This window comes from Papio anubis, chromosome 4 (assembly GCF_008728515.1).
Source record: "Papio anubis isolate 15944 chromosome 4, Panubis1.0, whole genome shotgun sequence".
Classification (NCBI taxonomy): domain Eukaryota; kingdom Metazoa; phylum Chordata; class Mammalia; order Primates; family Cercopithecidae; genus Papio; species Papio anubis.
In genome coordinates this window covers 40134472-40156028 of record NC_044979.1, presented here as the reverse complement: position 1 = coordinate 40156028, position 21557 = coordinate 40134472, and positions in this window count along the sequence as shown.

The window sequence follows — 21557 nt, the reverse complement described above, 5'->3', positions numbered from 1 at the left end:
ATTCCCATTATGTTTTGTTGAGTTCTTCTGTAATAATTTGAACTAAATACACCATAACAATAGATTATATAATTTAAGAGTAGATAATATTTTATTTTGAAAGATAAATTGGAAAATAATCATTAAGTTAACATACTATAGTTTCATGTATGCACACATAAACACTACAGTTTAACTTTTTGTATGTAGGTATACGAGACAATAGACAATTATTTCCACTGTAAATGATTTTATGTCAAAGCCTACAAAACAGCATCTTACCATTAGTATGAAATTCAGATGAGCCTGCATTCTCTTGTTTTTTTGAGACAGTGTCTTGCTCTGTCACTCAGCTGGAGTGCAGTGGCGTGATCTTGGTTCCTGCAACCTCTGCCTCCCAAGTTCAAGCAATCCTCCCACCTCAGCCTCCCAAATAACTGGGACTATAGGCGCATGCCACAGTGCCAAGCTAAGCCTTCATTTTTGTTTCAGGAAAGACATTTATTAAATTGTTATAAAACTAGTTGTGGTTTTGCCATTACTTTTAATCAGGAACATGTGACTTCTGGATGTTGTGATTTAAAGTGGATAAATTAATATCTTTATATTTTACATCAAATTTTATCTTAATTTTTAAACTTGCAAGCCTCTTTGTCAAGACATATCCATAATCGTGTGATACCAAAGAGTAGACAAATATGCATGTCTTAAGCAATAAATCATTTCAGAAAAGTGATTTTAGTTTCACAAAGTGGTAAATTAGAAAATATATGTAACTCGATTTTAATGACTATTTATAAGGTAATGTATACCATGGTGGGTAGAAAGTGTAATGGAAGTTAGAGTCTTATGGGCAGAAATCTAAATTTTGTCAGTTATTAGCTGTTTTAGTTTGGAAAGTTTCTTAAGTTTTTTAATTCTCAGTTTCCTTGTTTATTACAGTGTTATTAGAAATACAACATAAATTGCAAACAGGGACTAAGCACGAAGTACAACAGTCTGCAGGCTAAGGGTTTCAGACTTCAATCCATTTGTTGGGCTTCAATTTCCAGTCCCATCTCTTATGAGCTGATTGAACTTAGGCAAATTATCTCCTTGGATGTAATTTTCATCTTTGAGAAATCAGGATAATAGTATCTAATTTATATTGGATTATTTATAATTGTAAATTTGTATACAGTTGTTTAGAAGATTATTGTATAAATTAAATAATCCATGTTCTATGTATAAGAACAAATCATGCTATACAAAAGTCACTGAATATATGTAAATTTATATATGTATTTTTTATTATTATGCTTTAAGTTCTAGGGTACATGTGCATAACGTGCAGGTTTGTTACATATGTATACTTGTGCCATGTTGGTGTGCTGCACCCATCAACTCGTCAGCACCCATCAACTCGTCGTTTACATCAGGTATAATTCTCAATGCAATCTGTCCCCCCTCCTCCCTCCCCATAATAGGCCCTGGTGTGTGATGTTCCCCTTCCCAAAACCAAGTGATCTCATTGTTCAGTTCCCACCTATGAGAGAGAACATGCGGTGTTTGGTTTTCTGTTCTTGTGATAGTTTGCTGAGAATGATGGTTTCCAGCTGCATCCATGTCCCTACAAAGGACACAAACTCATCCTTTTTTACGGCTGCATAGTATTCCATGATATATATGTGCCACATTTTCTTAATCCAGTCTGTCACTGATGGACATTTGAATTGGTTCCAAGTCTTTGCTATTGTGAATAGTGCCACAATGAACATACGTGTGCATGTGTCTTTATAGCAGCATGATTTATAATCCTTTGGGTATATCCCCAGTAATGGAATGGCTGGGTCATATGGTACATCTAGTTCTAGATCCTTGAGGAATCGCCATACTGTTTTCCATAATGGTTGAACTAGTTTACAATCCCACCAACAGTGTAAAAGTGTTCCTGTTTCTCTACATCCTCTCCAGCACCTGTTGTTTCCTGACTTTTTAATGTACTAATTATACAAATAATACAAATTAAGGTACTTAGAAAGGTAATTTTGTTTCAGAACATGTAGCATATGGGAAGCAGTACTGTAAATGCTAAATGTTATGCATTTAAAATTCACTTGCTTCTGATGTAGCAAATATAAAACAACCACTTACAATAAGTACTGTTTGTATGTGAAGAAAGCAAGCTAAAATCCTCACAATAATGTATTCTTTCTCATGCACTAAAAAGCCATGTAATTTTTCTGTATGTTTTGTTTTCTCAGAATTCATTACATGAATAACATAAAATAGAATTTTTGCAGTCTGAATCAAGTTATTATAAATTACGAATAATGGGCATTTAACAGTACAAAAATGCTGGAAGTTTTATTTGAAAGATTCTATTAATATCATGGAAATGCAAAGTGAAAATATCATTTATTCTACTCTATGTTAGTTTATTTATAAATTCATATATACCACACAAATAACAATACTAAACATGTCACTTGAATAGCCTATTCTCTATAAGTTTAACTTAAATTGCCACTAATATGTTAATAACCTTGACTAGAGATTTCAAAATGTTAATACTCAGCATGATTTTTTAAATAATAATTTATCATGTTGAATTCAGGCTTGCTTGATCTTGCAAATCCTATATAGAAAGTAAGTTCTGTGAGTTGAAGTTGAAGCATAGATGTTATGGAAATTTAGATAAATATCAACACATATTTTATGATATTTTCAGAGTACTTAATATTATTGCAACAACAAAGAAGGCTGTATTTGGAAATAGAGTTGGGATTTGAGTTAAAGCTTCAAAATATGTGAAAAAGCTTATACAACAAATCATCTTACAGATCGCCTACATTTACATTTACATGCAATGAGAATTCTCTCTAGGCCCCCTATGAGGATATTCTCTCCGATGAAAATAAATGCATTGAGTTCATAAATTCAGTAAGCTGGGATGTTTTAAAAATATTTGGGTGATGTAAATTGCTCTTGTACCCTGTAGGAGATATACTTTTATTTATATAAACTGACTTTACAGAGATTTTATTGGTACTACCAGCTTCTGCAATTACAATGGATTTCCAGAATTAATGACGTGCCAGCGTGAGCTCAGAAACTTTCTGTCACCCATTTCAGAACATACATACTAAGTGGTTGCCTTCACACCATATCTTAAAATTGCTTTAATACATAGACCATTTTAAAATCATGTTATCAGTTTAGAACATTTTCAGAAAGACTTTGCAAAGATTTCCATTTCCTCAAATATACTTTTTTTTCCAAAGTATTCTTTCTCATATAATTTGGATGAAGCAAAGTTGTGTAGTGGAAAAGTAATATTACTTAAAAATAAATCCCCATTGGGCCCTGGAGCTGTCCCTTAGGAAAGCATTAGTAGGAAATGAATTAATGTTTCCCAGTTTTTAGCTTTAAATTTTCTGTTTTAATATTGCTTAAATGCTACTGGCTATCTGCAATAGATTTAATATTCTATGATACTATATTTCATGTACTTTCCTAGGGGTTCTTTGTCTTGTTTTTCATTTACTACATAGGCTATTATTTGGCCACATGTAAGAACTTGGACATTATTCTGTTGTCCAGTTTCAGTTGCCAAAATACTTTTGATCGATACAGCTCCCAGAAAAATTAGGCCATAAAAAGCAATACGTTTAATAGGACATTTTTTGTCATTACTAAAACTTTCAGTTCTAGCACTGAAAACTATGGAAGGTTTCAGCCCTTTGTTACCCTTTAAGGAGCTTCAGTGTGCTTCTGCTTGACTATTAAGTACAAGCTGCATATGAACATTTAGTTCATCCTTGAAGAAACACATTGAGCTTGAAGTTATTTAATGCAACCATATAAATTTCTATGTGGGTATTTCCACTTGCAACCTGAAGTGTATAAAATAATGTAGCAGAGCTAACAGCTTGATTTAGTGCCTTGCTCAGAAACATCTCTGCATCTAGCAAGAAAACTAAGTTAAAAAAATAAAAAAGAAAGAAAGAAAGAAAAGAGGAAAGAAAATTCTACAACTGTATGAACTTCTAGGAAAAGTATCAACTTCCTTTATGAAACTAAGTTTGGATAAATAAAAATCTGCATACAATAATATTAGATTCTTTCTTAATAATAGTTAAAGCAAAGTATTTGTTTGACAAGACTTATTCTTGTCTTTTGAGTAGACTATACATGCAAAACAAACCAGGATTACTGGTACAGAACCAGCAGCCTAACCATTTTATTCTTAATTCATAAATTCATATGGGGTAGTTCAGAAGTGATGATGTGCAGGCTTCTTAGAGTTTGTGTTGCAGATCTCAGTAACAAGACCGTAATTGAGTTGATCTCTTTGCCTTTAAAATAAAGTAACTCACATAAAGCCTAGGTAGTAGATTTTTATTACATGCTTTTAAAATACGTGCAACATAAGCATTGAAGGAACTCAATTTATTATTGCAAGTCAAAGTCTAAAGTGGTTTCAGAAAGCTAAGCAGAGGTAGGCTTCTCCCATTTCCCATGAAAAGAACATAGATCAGTCTCCTGTAGCGCTCTTCAAGAAAATGTCTAGAATTCATTACACATAAGATTTTTTTTTTTTTTTTGCACCAAAGATCACTTAAGACAGAAGAACAGCACTTGGACTTGCAAAACTTTGCTATAGAAAGTCATTTTTTCTAGGAATAAGTGGTTTTGCCTTTCCTTAGGGTCTCCAGGTCAGGGAGTATGCACCAACAGATGATAACAGGAGTTTCAACCAAGGCTAAGGATGCCACTACGTTGAAGCAAACATCACTTGAGTTAATTATTAAACATTTTTTTATTCTATGCTCAAGCAAAATCCTAAATATATCTTTGTGTTCATAGCCTATTCTTATTGTCAAAATTATTGTATAGTTTCACATGATGAATTGTCATATAATTTAACCAATGACTTACCAGTTTTTCCTTCCTTCCTTCCTTCCTTCCTTCCTTCCATCCTTCCTTCCTTCCTCCCTCCCTCTCTCTTTCTATCTTTCTCTGCATATATTCCCAGACATTACCCCAAAATTAAAGTTAACTTCTACAGGCATATACATCTGCAAAGCCATAACAGACTAAAAGAATCAATATTGAAATCTATATGGGCTTCTACTAAAGATTAAACTAAACAATGTACTTAAAATATTTTAATGCAAACAGATAATTTAAGTGCTTCTTGGTCAGCAAAGAATTCTCAGTTTGACTATAGAGTTCCTTCTGCTATTTCTATTTTTTTTTCTTTTTTAAACAGAGGTACAAAGTATACAAAATCTGAAGGGCAGAAAGTATATAACTCAATGTGATATGTCATCACTTTCTAGATTATTCCCAACATTTTAAAAGGCTCTACTGTGCCCCTTTTCAGTCATAGGCCCCAGAGATAACAACTTTTTCTGACTTCTAGTACTGTAGATCAGTTTTGCCTATTCTTTCATCCCTTAAAAATGGAATCATACAGATGAATGTTTGTGTTGACTTTTTTCACTCATCAGTATGACTGACTTTCATACACTATTTGCATTTAGCAGTACTCTTTCTTGTTGATGCATAATGTTCAATTATATGAATGGACCACAATTTATGCAATCATTCTACTGTTGTAGGCAACTGGGTTATTTTCTATTGGGACAAGCAGGAATAAAGTTATTATGAACATCCTTGTACATGTCTTTCAGTAGACGATTATATTCAATTCTTTTGAGTATTTTTAGAGTAAATTTTTGAGTCATAGGATAGGTGTATTTTAAACTAAAGATTACTGAAAGTGTATCTGAAGTGGTAGTACGTTCTTGATATGTGTTTTTAAAATTAGTATTGTAGATCTAAATGTAAATGGTCATATATTAACATCATATATTAACAATTGCCTGGATGTAGTAGTCTTTGCTATGCACCTTGTTTTTTCAAGGTTAAGTGTTTCATAATTACTAGTTAAGGGACAGATCAGGTAATATTAGGGGAATATGATGCAGAGGATTGTGATTAAAACATATGGTTTCCTGGGATTATTTGTCTTTCAGATAGGATCACATAGTTGACCATATTGAAGACAGGTGCCAAGATCAGGAGACAATCAGAATTAACTCTGAGTGGAAGATTATGTGGTTGCAAGTTACTTGAAACTTAGAATTATATGTACTTTGAACAGGAAGAATTCAGAGTAGAGGAATAAGTGGCCCCAGTGAAACTTTTCAGATGTCAAGGGCTAGCTACATGCTCTCACAAAAAATGAGGAGGTAGCAAAACTCTGCAGTGACAGTCAGCTGATGCTCTGACAAACTCAAGTCACAACAGAAAATCTGAGAAAGAATTAAATCAAAAAAATTTACTTTGCATTCTCTTTTTGCTATTTATTACTATAATGGACAAGTTTGGTAAGGGATTAACTAAATACATTTGTAGTATATTTGATGTACTATGAAAAGGCATCCCAAGTTTTTACAGGTAAGCTTTAATGAACTTCTATATCAAAGTGTTGTCATAAGAAAAAGAGGTTATATGTTAAATTAATTCAATCATTTAAATGATGTAATATTAGCTTTTTTACATTAGTATTACTAAACCAATGTCCTCTACTAGTTCCTAAACAGCAGGTATTTTTTGCTAACTATAGTTGGGTTTCCTATTGAGAATGAATTATTGTTCTGATGTGATTTGTAACAAAATCCAAACACTAGTCATTGACTGTGTCTTTCTCCTTGGCCTCTACTTAAGGCCACAGGCTGAATGGGTTAAAAGATACCCACCTTACTTATGGAGAAATTCAACAAATATTTATTGAATTCTTGTCATGTCCATGAAAAGGTTTTGGCATAAATAAATATAAAGTGATTACATGTATTCCTTATGTCTTAAGATGTTCTTTTGTTATGCATTTTATACACCCTATCATTTTTAGTTCTTTTTAGTCTTTTTAAATTAAAAAAAATTATTTATGACATTAACTGTCTTCAAAAATCTAGGTCAATTTTCTTGTAGAATGTCATGGCATTGCAAGCACTAAGAAATATGCAAGGTGATACTTTGAATTTCTGTGACTTTCCTCTTCCCAAGAAACTTTTTATTCAATAATTTTGATTCTCATTTATGAAGAAGTCCAGAATCATTTATGAGACCCATAAAGGATCATATACCTGCATAAACCTGAGCTGTTAACCAGTCTCAAGCTTAGCTAATAATTTCAAGGATATAATGACTTTAAAACTGTACTTAAAGCAGAAAGAGGGTTGGCAATGTCCCCCGGCAAGTCTTTCTCATAATGGGCCTACTTCTAGCCCAGGAGTAGAGGTGGATTAGAGATCAATCATCTCACCTCGTGAAAGTGTTTAGATTTTATTTATTTTTTTATTTTTTTTTATTTTTTTTATGGTTAATTCTCATTTTATTAGTTCAAATAAATAGTTTTTGCAAAGGCAGACATTTGAAAGTCTAAAATAATTTCATCTATGAATTTTCATTTCTAGGGTGTCAATTTGTAACATAAGGAGACCTGAGACAGAGTCAGTAGATTTTATAATACATTACTTATATAATTAATGATACTTTATCCATTCATCCATAGACGTGTCTATGGATGAGTGTTTAGATTTTAAAACATCTTAATTTTATATCCAGAGGGTTACTGAGATTCAGTGACCTTTTCCAGGGAGTCAAGCTTTATGATTCCGTAGATTCTAATTTTGTTTTGTTTGTCATCAGTAGTCCTACCGGGATATTCTCACAGGAGCATTCTGTGGAAAAGATTCTGTAGTATTTGACCAGTGGGAGACTACTCAGTCTTGCACATGTCCTTTTGACGTGACCTCATTTTCACTTGGGCACTTTTTTACTTTCCAGCGAAAGATGTCTTAAGCTTACCATTTTTCTTTCCCAGCTTCAGACATAGAATCATACATTTCTCCGAGGAACTCCCAGTCTTTTGAGCATAAAGACATGTGTACCAGATAGTACTAGATTACACTGCATATAAGCCCTACCAGTGAACAGAGATAAAAATCTGTATTTATATTTCTATATCATAGCATGAGATCATGCCAATATGTCGCAGTCAAATGTAATATTACAGGTTTTTTAGACATTTTAAATAATATGTTTATAGCCCTATTTTCTTATTGTGAAAACTGTGTGTGATGGTTGATTTTGTGTGTCAATGTGAGTGAATTTAGGAATATTCTAATAGCTAGTAAATGATTATTAATTCTAAATCATTGCATTATCCTCAATGCTTCAGTGGCACTGAGCCCCATGCCTCTTCTGCTGAAAGAGAAACCTGGGTGTTTTGCTTTTGATCAGAATGATTGGGCTGCCCTTGGTGTGTCTGTGAAAGTGTCTCTAGGGGAAGTTGTCTTGTGAGTCAGTAGACTGAATAGGAAAGATCCACCCTCAATCAGCTAAGATCCCAGTAGAACAAAAAGTCAGATGAAGGGAAAATTATTGCTCTGTCTTCTGGATCTGAGATATCTATCTTCTCCTGTCCTTGGATGTCAGAACTTCAGATTCCCCAGTGTTTGGACTCCAGGTTTGCACCAGCAGTCCCAGAGCTCTTAGGCCTTCAGCCTGAAACTGAATGTTATACCCTCAACTTCCCTAGTTCTAGGTTCCTGGACTGAGCCTTGCTCCTGGTTTCTCTGGGAAAACCTATGAAGCGACTTTTTTTGTCTTCACAATCGAGTGAGCCAATTCTTCTAATAAATCTCTCTCTCTATATATATGTAGAGATGTGTGTGTGTGTGTATGCGTGTGTGTATATATATATATATATATGAATCTCCTATCAGTTCTCTGTCTCCAGAGAGTCTTGATAAAAATATCAGGTTTCCTAGTAACATAAATAAATATTTATGAATATATATGTATTCTCTATCCCACCAAGTGTAGTTTCAGAATTACAATAAATAGTACTGTTAATTATTTACTAAAAGTAAAATTAATTGCTTTATATTTATTTTTGTCCTTAGATTATATGTATAAACATAGCTCAAGTTACTATGTTTTAAGTTTACTTAAACAATTCTTTTCTCTGTATAATTAGGTTGACAGATTGATATACAGTTAGCTTTATTTTTATATATTTTTTGTATTCATTTTTTACTAAGCAGGTCCTTTACCATTGCCCTTGAATCCACATCTACTCTAATCTTAGGCCACCTCGCTTTCCACACAGAGTGGATGACCACATATTCTCCCCAAATATTTGCCCAGTGAGAGATTTTCCTGTGCCTGTTTTAAAAGCCCATTCATGGGTGAGGTTATAGAACACCTGCCAACCATCTCAGCTTGTATCCACAACCATGCTAACCTAGCCATAAACTCAGCACGTGCATTTTCATCCTCTTTAACCTGCCTACAGGGTATCCTGCATTAAGCTATAGCCATGAGATAAGGGAGAGTTATTTGTGCAAAGCTATGGGTGCCAATAGTGTCCTGGACACCTTCCCATGCATCTGTCTTATGCCTTCTGGTTTTGGTCATCCTCTATTTCCCATGTAACTCTTCCATCTTATAATTTGTTGTTGAACACATCCAGTATTATGACTTGATGAATATGACAGGACTCATCTCAGAATGGCAAGTTTTAGCTGCAAACTCTTGGTCTCACAATGAACCATGACATGTCTGCCAAGGCCCAGTCAGCATGCCTGGAGCTATTTGTCAAAAGACAAATAATTCTGTGCTGCAGAAGAAATGACCTTGCCCCAGAGCCCAAAAGCGCTCTGTTATAATTCTATCACTGGCACTTGCCACAGACTATAATTGGCATATATTTTTTCCATTAGTGATACCTCTAACAACATGGAATCTGCTGCTTATGCCTTCTGCGTGGCTTTCTCTCTCTGGGTTCTACTTAAAGATGGCAGGTTTTGGTTCATCTAGTAGCTAGAACACTAGCCCTAATAAAATGGTGACATCAAAACTCAAAAACCACTGAATGTTTTGCTAGTTCTCTTTGGAAGAAGGTACAAGTTGAAATAATTTGTTTCTTTTGTTTTTGCTAAGAATGTCATATAAAAGCCCCTGGGCACTAAAACCATAAAAATGTAGTAATTATGGCAGGCCCTAAAACACACACGGTTTATGTCTCACACCCTGAAGCACCCGAGTACTATACATGCCTTCAGCATGCAAGCCAACCTTAATCACTCAGGCTAAAAAATATGTCACTAATGAAAAACATCAATGTGATATTCTATAAGATGTCAGGATTTTCCATATGTTTTTGGAAAATAATATTACAGAAAGCAAGAGAGTTACCAAGAAACTGAAAAAGTATAAATTTGTTTTATTGTCCATTTCATGTGAATGTGAACAGTTCTGGTTTTTCCTTGCTGATTAGGTTAGAAAAGAACAAATTAATCATTGCCACTTACCATGTACCTGAGACCATATTTGCCTGCTTTTGCCAGTGTATCACATCTGGCATGCTCCTCTGAACAAGCAAGATCAGCTTACAACTGAAATGTACTTGCTACTTGGTTGAGTTGATGATAGTTTGTAGTTATTCTCCATGAATCATCCAGTTTCTACAAAGGGCAAACTAATGAGCTGAACATAGATATGACAGGCACCACACACCTACATTATTTTACATTCCTAAGGTTGGCACTTACCTCTACCACATCCCGTCTCTCCTGGAATATGATGTTACTTTGATTTATTAGCCAAGTCAAGGGCAACTTCAGATGCCACCAAATGGCCTTCTCTACTATGATCTTATCACATGCCATAGGCAGAATAGCAGACCCCCAGCAATTTTCATATCCTAATTCCTCAAACCTGTGAATAGATTAAGTTACATGACAAAAGAAAATTGAGGTTGCAGATGGAATTAATAATGCCAATCGGTTGATCTCCCATAGGAGTGTTATACAGAATTATATGGATGGGCTCAATGTAATACTAAGGGTCCTTAAAAATGGAAGAAAGAAGGAGAAGAAAGAGAACCAGAGAGATGGCAGTGTGAGAAGAAATTGGTTTTATGTTGCTGAGAATAAATATAAGGAAATTGGGCCATAAACCAAGCAGTGTTGGGAGGTCTCTAGGAAATGGAAAAAAAAAAAAAAAAGAAAATGGATCTAGCCCTGGAGCCTTCAGAAGGAATGCAGCTCTGCTGACACTTGGATTTTAGCCTAGTGAGTCCTATTTCAGACGTCTGACTCCAAAAGCTTAAGATAATAAAGTTGCTTGTTTTTAAGTCATTATGTTTGTGGTAAGTTGTTACACAGGTAATTGGAAAGTAATAATAGATATAGGGACCAGGAAATTGGATACGGATATAACAAATACCTAAAAACGGGGAAATGACTTTAGAATTTGGAAATGGGAAAAGGCTACACAAATTTTGACTGCCATTCACCCTTGCTGGTTGTTATTAAACTCACCAAGTATTGCAATAATGCATACCTTCTCAACTTCTAATAATTAAGAAACTCCACCTGGCCTATGTTGGTTTTTTTTGGTCCTATTATTCCTATTGCCTTCAGAAAGCCAAGTTCTGTAACATCACTCCTGTCATGACAATGATACAATTGAGTTACTTAAAAATGGTTCAATTCTTTTAAGATGTATTTTCAAGCTTTCATTATGCAGGACAAGCACAGTCTTTAATGTAGAGACAATTTTGCCCCTATACTGAGACGATGTTCTGCTGAGTAAGCCACCATCATCCTGGGAATCACAAGATCTTGCTGGTTCAGAGCAGCATGAAGTATTTTCAGCCCAAACTGTTTCCAGCCCTGTGTAAATATTGGGACTTGTTCACTCATTTTTCTTTTGATTGATTCAATACCTCTGGAAGTTTCCTCACACATATGTGAAGTGCTGATCATTATTCAGCTAAAGGTAAGGGAGGGAACCTGTGTAGATTTATGGAGCTTTCTCCCTCATTCTGCATCTCTCTCCTCTCTGCTTCTATGCCCTGTGAACATTTGCCATCTTGGCCTCCCTTGTTTTCCAGCTCTGTCTCCTCAATTTAGAGTGACTCCCACACTCCAGCTGCACTCCCCATGCTTTTGCCACATTCTGGAAAATCTTTCCAGGCAAGTTGTTTGTTTTTCCTCTCTCAAGGATAGCAGCCCTTCCTGACGTTTAATGTGTAAAAATTATGGTTTCATATACTTAACCAATTTTTTAAAAAATTGAGAGGGTAAATTTTATCCCTGCTTGTCATGTTGTCCAGAAACGGAAGTCAGCACCTTCATTCTTCAAATACTCTTCTTGATCTCCTATGTGGGCTAGATATGATTATGGAAGTTGTCATCATGAGTAAGCTCCCTGATTTGAATGAGGATGAGGACTATGGTGTAGTATAATGGTAGCACTTTACTGGCAAAGGCAAAATGGGTGACTTTACCATAAGTGGAAGCAGGGACACATCAGAAATCATAATGTTTTATCCGCAGGGATTTTTGTCTGTGGCTACTTGGTCACACTTTCTGCAGAAATTAAATAGATTCAAAGCCTACAACAGTATTGTTTGATCAACAGAAGAAAATCGTAAAGATTAGTTGGTCAAAATTCTGATGAGCTTCCATAGCAGAGATTCATGCAGTGTCTATACCTATGTACACCAGAGTCCTTTTATTAAAGCAAACCTGGGTTACTTGACTAATGACTCTGTATCACTGCTACAAGTTAACTAACTAAATCTTCTTCCAATTCTTTCTAAAGAAATATGCACTCATATACTAGAATAAACATGAGATGGTAACAATGAAGTAGCCAGACTATTCAGGGATTACTAAACACTGATTCTGAATTGATGGTAATTTCTAGTGAATACAAAATGCCATCCCAGTTCACAATTCAAATGGTCGGCCTTTGTGTGTGAGGAGGTTTGTAGCCTAATCTCTACTCAATGGACATGGTTGTTCCTCTCAATAATGTAATCATTATTTCCTAGGTTCTTAAATATATAATTCAATAGATATTCTTTGCAAATGGCAAAATTTCTACACGGATCCTTAACTCCTATGTTAAAGTCACTGTAGAAAGAGATCGTTGGAATCACATAGAACTCCATGCCAGGATAGTAAACCATAGCAATAACCCAACATGGAGGGCATTCTAGAGAGCAGTGCCCCACCTCCAGGACTTAACAAACGACATGGAGATTGACACTTAACCACATGCACATTTAGCTTGCCTGTGTGTGTATGCAGAAACTGGGACAATTGTGCAGGACATTGGATTTTTGCAAATTCCATCAAATGGCAACTTTGAATGCCTCATCAGCTTCTGTTTTTAATGTAACATCTTTGTAGGAAGAAACCAACACACACCATGGCACCCAGTATGCTGCTGTGGATGTGAGTCTTATATTTTCATAATGATAATTTTAAAAGCCACAAGAACAATTTTTCTTTTCACTTAGTAAGTCCAATAATATACTTTCCCAGCTTGGCATTTTACATAATATCAAATCAGTCCACTACATGGATGACATAATGCTAAGTGGTTGTGATGACCAGAAAGTAGTAAGTAATGTATTAAGGCATGTGAATGAGAGATTTGTTGACGCAGTCACGAAGTGCCAGGGACCCACCATCACAGGGAAGTGTCTAAGGGCCAAATGGCTTGGAGCATGTCAAGCTAACCTCTGCAAAGTAAGGTAAAAGTTAGTGTACTTCACACTGCTACTATAGAAAATGAGGCCAGGGCCAGGCACAGTGGCTCACACCTGTTATCCCAGCACTTTGGGAGGTTGAGGTGGGTGGATCACCTCAGGTCAGGAGTTCAAGACCTGACTAACTAACACGGAGAAACCCCATCTCTACTAAAAATACAAAATTAGCCGGGCGTGGTGGCACATGTCTATAATCCTAGCTACTCAGGAGGCTGAGGCAGGAGAATTGCTTGAACCCAGGAGGTAGAGGTTGCAGTGAGCCAAGATTGCACCATTGCACCCTCCAGACTGGGCAAAAAGAGTGAAACTCTGTCCAAAAAAAAGAAAAGAAAAGAAGGCTCAACACTTGATAGAATTCTTAAAATTATTATTATCTATTACTTCATTATATGTTATTTTATTTAATTTATTTTGGCAGCAACATATAAAACAGTTCGCTGTGCTTCTTCTCTCTGTCCTCTGAGTCATTCAATAAGCTGCAAGTACTGAGAAGTACCACAGAAAATGGAAATTCTACAAGAAATCTAGACTATAGTACAAAATGTATTTCTATTTGCAACTTATAATTCAGCAAATCCAATGAAGTGTCTGTGGTGAATGGAATTTGGTATGTACCCACTTTCAAATACACACAAAAATAATTTTATACCTCTGGGATTTTATAGCAATTCCTTGTCCTCTCTTGCAAGTAACTATTGTTTTGTAGCGTAGCTTCTGTCTTGCCACTGGGTTTGGTAGAGAATTTATGGTTAATCATGGAACACTGGTGATTAAACAACCTTAGATTCCTTTAACTGTTCAGCAAATCTGAACCAACTAAAGGCATAGCAATGAATTATCAACAAATAAAAATTTTATGTAAGAGACTGGAGTGCATGTAGGTATAGAAGTAGTTCAGACTCCTTTGACATTGACCATTCCTTTTTCGCTTACCCAGTTGCCACCTAAAGTCTCATGGAGAATTTATTACAAATAGCTGATTAGGAAAAAAATTCTTATTTACAGTTAGTTCTATCTCATATACTGGCATTTACAACCCACTAAGGGGGAGTACTAAAGTATTGTAGTAAAGCCAGTTCTGCCCAGTGGGCAGAACTTTGAGTGATACTTTGGAAAGAGAAAAGATCAGAAGTATGGATATACTTTGATTTATGGGTAGTTTCTAATGGATTGGCTGGGCAATCAGGTTGACAAAATGACATATTTTATGGATATCAGCCAGCCTCTTTCTCCAGAGACACTGGTTTATGTTGTGTGTACTCAACCCCATGAACAAAGTGTCCATTCTGGCAGAAATAGTGGTTATATGTAGACTCAACTGAGTGGACTTCCCCTAACCAAAGCTCATCCTGCTACTGCTAAAACTGAGTACCGAATTTAATAATAGCAGAGTTCCAGACCGCGCTTTCAATATGGCACTATTCTGGTGGAACCAACTAAATATTTAATGATATGTTCATTTCATTGAATGCTTTCAATTGTACAACAGGCACAGGTTCATTCCCTTTAGTATAGACAACTATTCTGGGGGTAGATTTGCCTCCCTTGCCCGTAATTCTGTCAAAATCCATATCTATACACTCACAAATGCCTTATCCACCGTCATGGTATTCTACTCTGAATTGGTTCTAATTAAGGGACTCGTTTTATAGCAAAGGACGTTCAGCAATAGTCTCATGTCCCTGGAATTGTTTAGTCTTCCCACATATTCCAGTATCCAGAAGCACCTGGTCAAATTGAAATGTGGTTCTTCCCAACTACTTTTCTGAAGACTTTTGGATTATTGTGTAAATATAATATGAAGAGTTATGGATTATTATATGAATATATAAAATTTTCTTTATCTTTTCCTCTTATTTTATACAAGTTTACTGAAATTTAATATTCAGCATTTACCACTAAGTATAATTTAGTACTTAGATATCAAAATATTCAATGGGATGGTGGGGATGTAATTGATATGGCCACTGTTGGATATAAGAACTCTTGAGACTGTGTGTCTTTATCTTGGGGACAGGATGGTAACTTCTTCACTTTTACAAAAGATAGCTGTACTTTTAGGTGGAAATGTAGACTTGAGTTATTCCGTAAAAGTTGAAAGGTGAATAGAAAGATGTGACCACATGCTGAATAATCAAAAAAGGTAGACTCTTCCAGTTATTACTTATTGCCTTTGAAGTCCATACTCATGTTGCTTTGTCTTATTTTTGTGATTATGGAACTGAGACCGTGCAAACTACATTTCTCCTTGGTATCCTGATGTTATGCTATGCCAATTGAGGCTACAATGGGATACTGCATATGTCAAGGAAGATTAAGGAATTTTCTTGAAGTTTTTATTTGTTTCAATGTGATAGTGAGGTCGTTTGTATCTACTGGTTCTGGAAGCATTGACCACAATGATGACAATCCCTGTAATTCTGATACTAATGTCCTTCAGACAGTTTCTTTACAATTATAGTGGTAGTGAGCCTCCATTCCGCAGTGGGCACACTCCAACAAAGTTTTTCATCATTGTATTGCTGGGTATTGTATTCTCATGGGAATCATACCCATTCATGAGTGGCTTAAATCTCAACCTTTCAGAAGCTTCTTTGTATTTCTTCCTCATTTACTTATTCTTTAGCCTGAGGTATAGGAAGTACATTCTGAAGTTGTTCCATCTGCTGATTGCTAGAGTGATTTCTTATCCATTTTAGTAGTTAAGCAACTGTTGCATAGCTAAAAATGCTTTATATTAATTTTTTCCTATTCAATTTACTGATGTTTCTGTTTCCTAACTAAAACCTGACAGATAAAGATTATATCTGGGTTACATCTGTATCTTAACATATCCACTGGAACTATTTATCAGTATCTCTGGATCTCATTCTTGTAAGCACAGGGTAGTATTACAGGAACAGTAAGATAAAGAGCAAAGAAGAGAGCTGAAAATGTATTTCTTATTGTCACATACATACAGAAAAACACCTTCATCAACAAGACTCTAAAATCAAAGAATGCAGATCTTTAAAGGAGAGGATAAGTCATATATAAAAGAGAAAGATGAATAATTGGGAGTCATACCTAGTGGGGGATAATTGAATCCAACTAGCTGAATATAAATCTTTACATAGGTTTCCTGTCTCTTAATAAATAGATAAATATGTTTTTCAAAGGTACCTCTCTACATAAGTCATAAGTGCTTGTGGCCATACTTTATAAAGTATGCATGTGTATTTAATTAAACAGCCTTCAAATGGAGACTAAATTTGTGCAAATTTGTTCTTTTATTGTCTAACCTACAAATATTAGTTGATGACACGTTTTACTGGACATCAGAGGCCTACATGGAAAAGGAAGAACACCTGCTATGGTAGCTGAGTAGGCATAGAACTGAACTTTAATGCCCCTGAGTTTTTAAGAGACAGACAGTTTCTCTTCTCTTACATACACCAGCTGCCACTCCATAACATAAAAATGAATAATAAGGACTTAAACATTAAAAAGGCACTATAAGTCTTTCCACATACAGATTCCATTTAACCCTGATTCTCAGGTATTTAAAATGCTGTCAATGTTACTGGAAAATGAGCTGTAGTTTATAGCAATAATACTAACAGGTTTTTCATGAGTATGTTTTATTTTCAATAATTGTACATAAAGTGATTCTTATCATGAATAAAGCTTATCATTATGCTATATAATTAAAAAATAAGAAAATAAGTCTTCTGATGAAATCAAGAAAATGAAACATTTCTAGTTAACTGAATATGATCTTGAGGACACACCTAAGAATCTGAAAAATGTAAGAACTATATATAAATATTAAAGGTGGAGCCAGATGGTCATTCAGTTATATAGGTATTAACTTTAGATTTTAAATTTTCAAGAGGAAACAATTGTTTAGTGTAAAACATTTTATTTGCTTCTCCACGTTATACTAATATAAATTTAATAGAAAGGGTCAGATACATATTACTCTCTATTTAATTTGATGGGATATTCAATAACTTATTGAGTCTTTCCTTAAAAACTGCTTTCAAATACAGCTTATAAATCACTACTTCCATGCATATGAACAAAGTAAGGACCTATACATGCCACGCATCCATTAGAGGACAGATCTTCAATTGTAGTAAAGTGTACTTGTCTTTCTTGCTGCTCATTAAGCTTAGCTATGGAAATGCTATTGAATAGAACTAGACTCCTTGTTCAGGCAGCCCTCTTTGTTATTATTGATTCTCTAAAAGTGCACTACAGTTTCTCTTGGAAATATTAAGACAATGACCTGAAATACCATATATACGTGCATATATATATATATATATGTATATGCCTGTTATTTGTTGAGTCCTATTCTATGCAATTTTTACTAGTTAAGAAGTTTATGACTTAATCCTTACTTTCAAAGACTTATTTTTAAAAATTCATAATAAGTACTCGAAACACTAGAAATATCAGAAAGAGAAATACCAGCTTAATTAAGAGAACTGCAGAGAACAGATGAGATTTTTTTCTCTAACACATTTCACATATACTATAAGCAAAATTTAAAAAGTGATGAAAGTTAATGTTAAAAACATAATAACCCTGGATTAAATATGTACCATCATCAAGATGCCAGCTCTGGGATCATAGAAGGAAAATAAGTATATAGTTCAAGACTTAAAGAACCTTCATAAATGAAGTTAAATTATGTGCAAATTTAATAGTAATGTCATGCAAATTTGAAAGTTGAATAATTTCCTTACACATGAAAAATAAAGGGGAGAAAATTTTCTTCTTCAGAAACAGTATGGCAATTATAAAAATAACATGGAATTTTAAGAGGAAGACTGTTGGGAAACTACTTTTAGGAGCAGTTCAGTATGACTATGCAAAATGTATTAAATCTAGACTGTACCATACGTGAATATTATATTTAGATGTTTAGACATTTTATGGGAAGAGAAGTATAATTTTGCATTTTACATGGGATTAATAGAGTTTTTTGGAAAGACACTCTGGGAAAGATAAGAAACAGGAGAAAGGTTTATATTTATTATCCATAAATTTGTTTTATTAAATATAGCAAAGTAGTGTTTTCCAAGGGGGAACCATAGTTAGATGACATTTTAAAAGGGCTATGAGAAAGATAAAAGTGAAAGGCTTTTATTGGCCAAATATGAAGTCAAAATTGTGCAAAAATAAAGCAAAAGAAATCATGTAGTTGTGAAATAAGTCTGGAAACCATTTAGTTACCCAGAGTTAAGCAGGATTTCTCAGTGTAAGACATAAAAGAAGAAGTATTTTAAAATCAAACATTAATTTGGTACCATATCAAAAACAGAGATATAGACCAATGGAACAGAACAGAGTCCTCAGAAATAATACCACACATCTACAGCCATCTGATCTTTGACAAACCTGAGAGAAACAAGAAATGTGGAAAGGATTCCCTATTTAATAAATGGTGCTGGGAAAATTGGCTAGCCATAAGTAGAAAGCTGAAACTGGATCCTTTCCTTACTCCTTATATGAAAATTAATTCAAGATGGCTTAGAGTCTTAAATGTTAGACCTAATACCACAAAAATCCTAGAGGAAAACCTAGGTAGTACCATTCAGGACATAGGCATGGGCAAAGACTTCATGTCTAAAACACCAAAAGCAACAGCAGCAGAAGTCAAAATTGACAAATGGGATCTAATTAAACTAAAGAGCTTCTGCACAGCAAAAGAAACTACCATCAGAGTGAACAGGCAATCTACAGAATGGGAGAAAATTTTTGCAATCTACTCATCTGACAAAGGGCTAATATCCAGAACCTACAAAGAACTCAAACAAATTTACAAGAAAAAAACAAACAACCCCATCAAAAAGTGGGCAAAGGATATGAACAGACATTTCTCAAAAGAAGACATTCATACAGCCAACAGACACATGAAAAAATGCTCATCATCACTGGCCATCAGAGAAATGCAAATCAAAACCACAATGAGATACCATCTCACACCAGTTAGAATGGCGATCATTAAAAAGTCAGGAAACAATAGGTGCTGGAGAGGATGTGGAGAAATAGGAACACTTTTACACTGTTGGTGGGATTGTAAACTAGTTCAACCATTATGGAAAACAGTATGGCGATTCCTCAAGGATCTAGAACTAGAGGCACCATATGACCCAGCCATCCCATTACTGGGTATATACCCAAAGGATTATAAATCATGCTGCTATAAAGACACATGCACACGTATGTTTATTGCGGCACTATTCACAATAGCAAAGACTTGGAATCAACCCAAATGTCCATCAGTGACAGACTGGATTAAGAAAATTTGGCACATATACACCATGGAATACTATGCAGCCATAAAAAAGGATGCGTTTGTGTCCTTTGTAGGGACATGGATGCAGCTGGAAACCATCATTCTTAGCAAACTATCACAAGAACAGAAAACCAAACACCGCATGTTCTCACTCATAGGTGGGAACTGAACAATGAGATCACTTGGACTCGGGAAGGGGAACATCACACACCGGGGCCTATCATGGGGAGGGGGGAGGGGGGAGGGATTGCATTGGGAGTTATACCTGATGTAAATGACGAGTTGATGGGTGCTGACGAGTTGATGGGTGCAGCACAGCAACATGGCACAAGTATACATATGTAACAAACCTGCACGTTATGCACATGTACCCTAGAACTCAAAGTATAATAATAATTTAAAAAATTAAATTTAATTTAATTTAATTTAAAAAATCAAACATTAATTAATCTTCAGGAGTAGACTATACTATGAATAATTCCTAAAATTTTGAGAGTTATGTAACCCTTTTATCAAGAAATAGCCCAGACACACAATTCAGAAGCATTACATATAAATTATTAAATTGTATAGGTTTAATTTAATTACGATTAAATTGTAATTGTTTAGGTAATTGTATTACCTAAAATTGCCCAGAAGTACATAAAGCAAAGTGAAATGAGTGTACTCAGAGGAAATAAATGAATATAGTCTGAATGTCAAGTGGTACATTTACTCCACCTTTCATTCTATTACCATTTAAGTGATGTTATGAGTGGTTGTTTTGATTTTTTAAATATCTCATAATTTCCTTTGTTTCTCAAACACTTTTAATGAATTTTTACACATGAAGTTAAGTGATGCTTTTAGAATGTGTTAGAATATATAGAAAGCCAACATTTCTAACACTTTGAATATAATTAATTTAAAATATTATACATTGGTGTCATTGCACCTTCTCAACATGGCAGAGTACTCTGAAAATAATCTACTTAAATACATCTGAGAGCTTTTGAAGCAGCAGAACTAAGGGAGCCAAGATTCCAGTGAGGAAAGAACTTCAGAGATGTTATCTGGTAGTTCACAGTCACATTTTCCCTAAAGACATTCGCAAATTCACAGAACAAGTTGTCTGTGAGTTCAGAAATTTTCTGGGCTAAGAAACTGCTCCTGTGAAATAGAGAAAAAAATAGAGCTTTAGATAATTTCGTGGGACAAGGGAACTGAGTTTCACTTGCTGCCAGATTTTCCCTCAAGATATTTTCCAACTTTTGAAGCTATATAGTACAGGGAGAAAATACAAACAAAACTCTGCAAATGCTCTCCAAAAAGATCAGACCTCTGGGAGGTCCATTGCACTAAGAAAAACAAAGGTTATAAGTCAGGATATGTTAAAGTTAGGAGCCTTGTGAAAACTACCATTATACCCTATTATCTGGGACACAATGTTTGACAGAACTTTTAACAAAAGTGCAATCCTGACTAACCAAAGTCCCCAGTTAGTCCCTAGTGTACCTGTCTAGTAAAGAAATGGTAAACTTTCAAATGAGGGGGATTAAAATAATAAATATAAAATGCAGAGTATTTGAGTAAAAATAGGCATTCTTAGTACTATGGGACCAAAACACAAAAGAGAAAACCTACAACTGAAAAAGTCACCTTATAATGATTATGATTTCCAAGTTT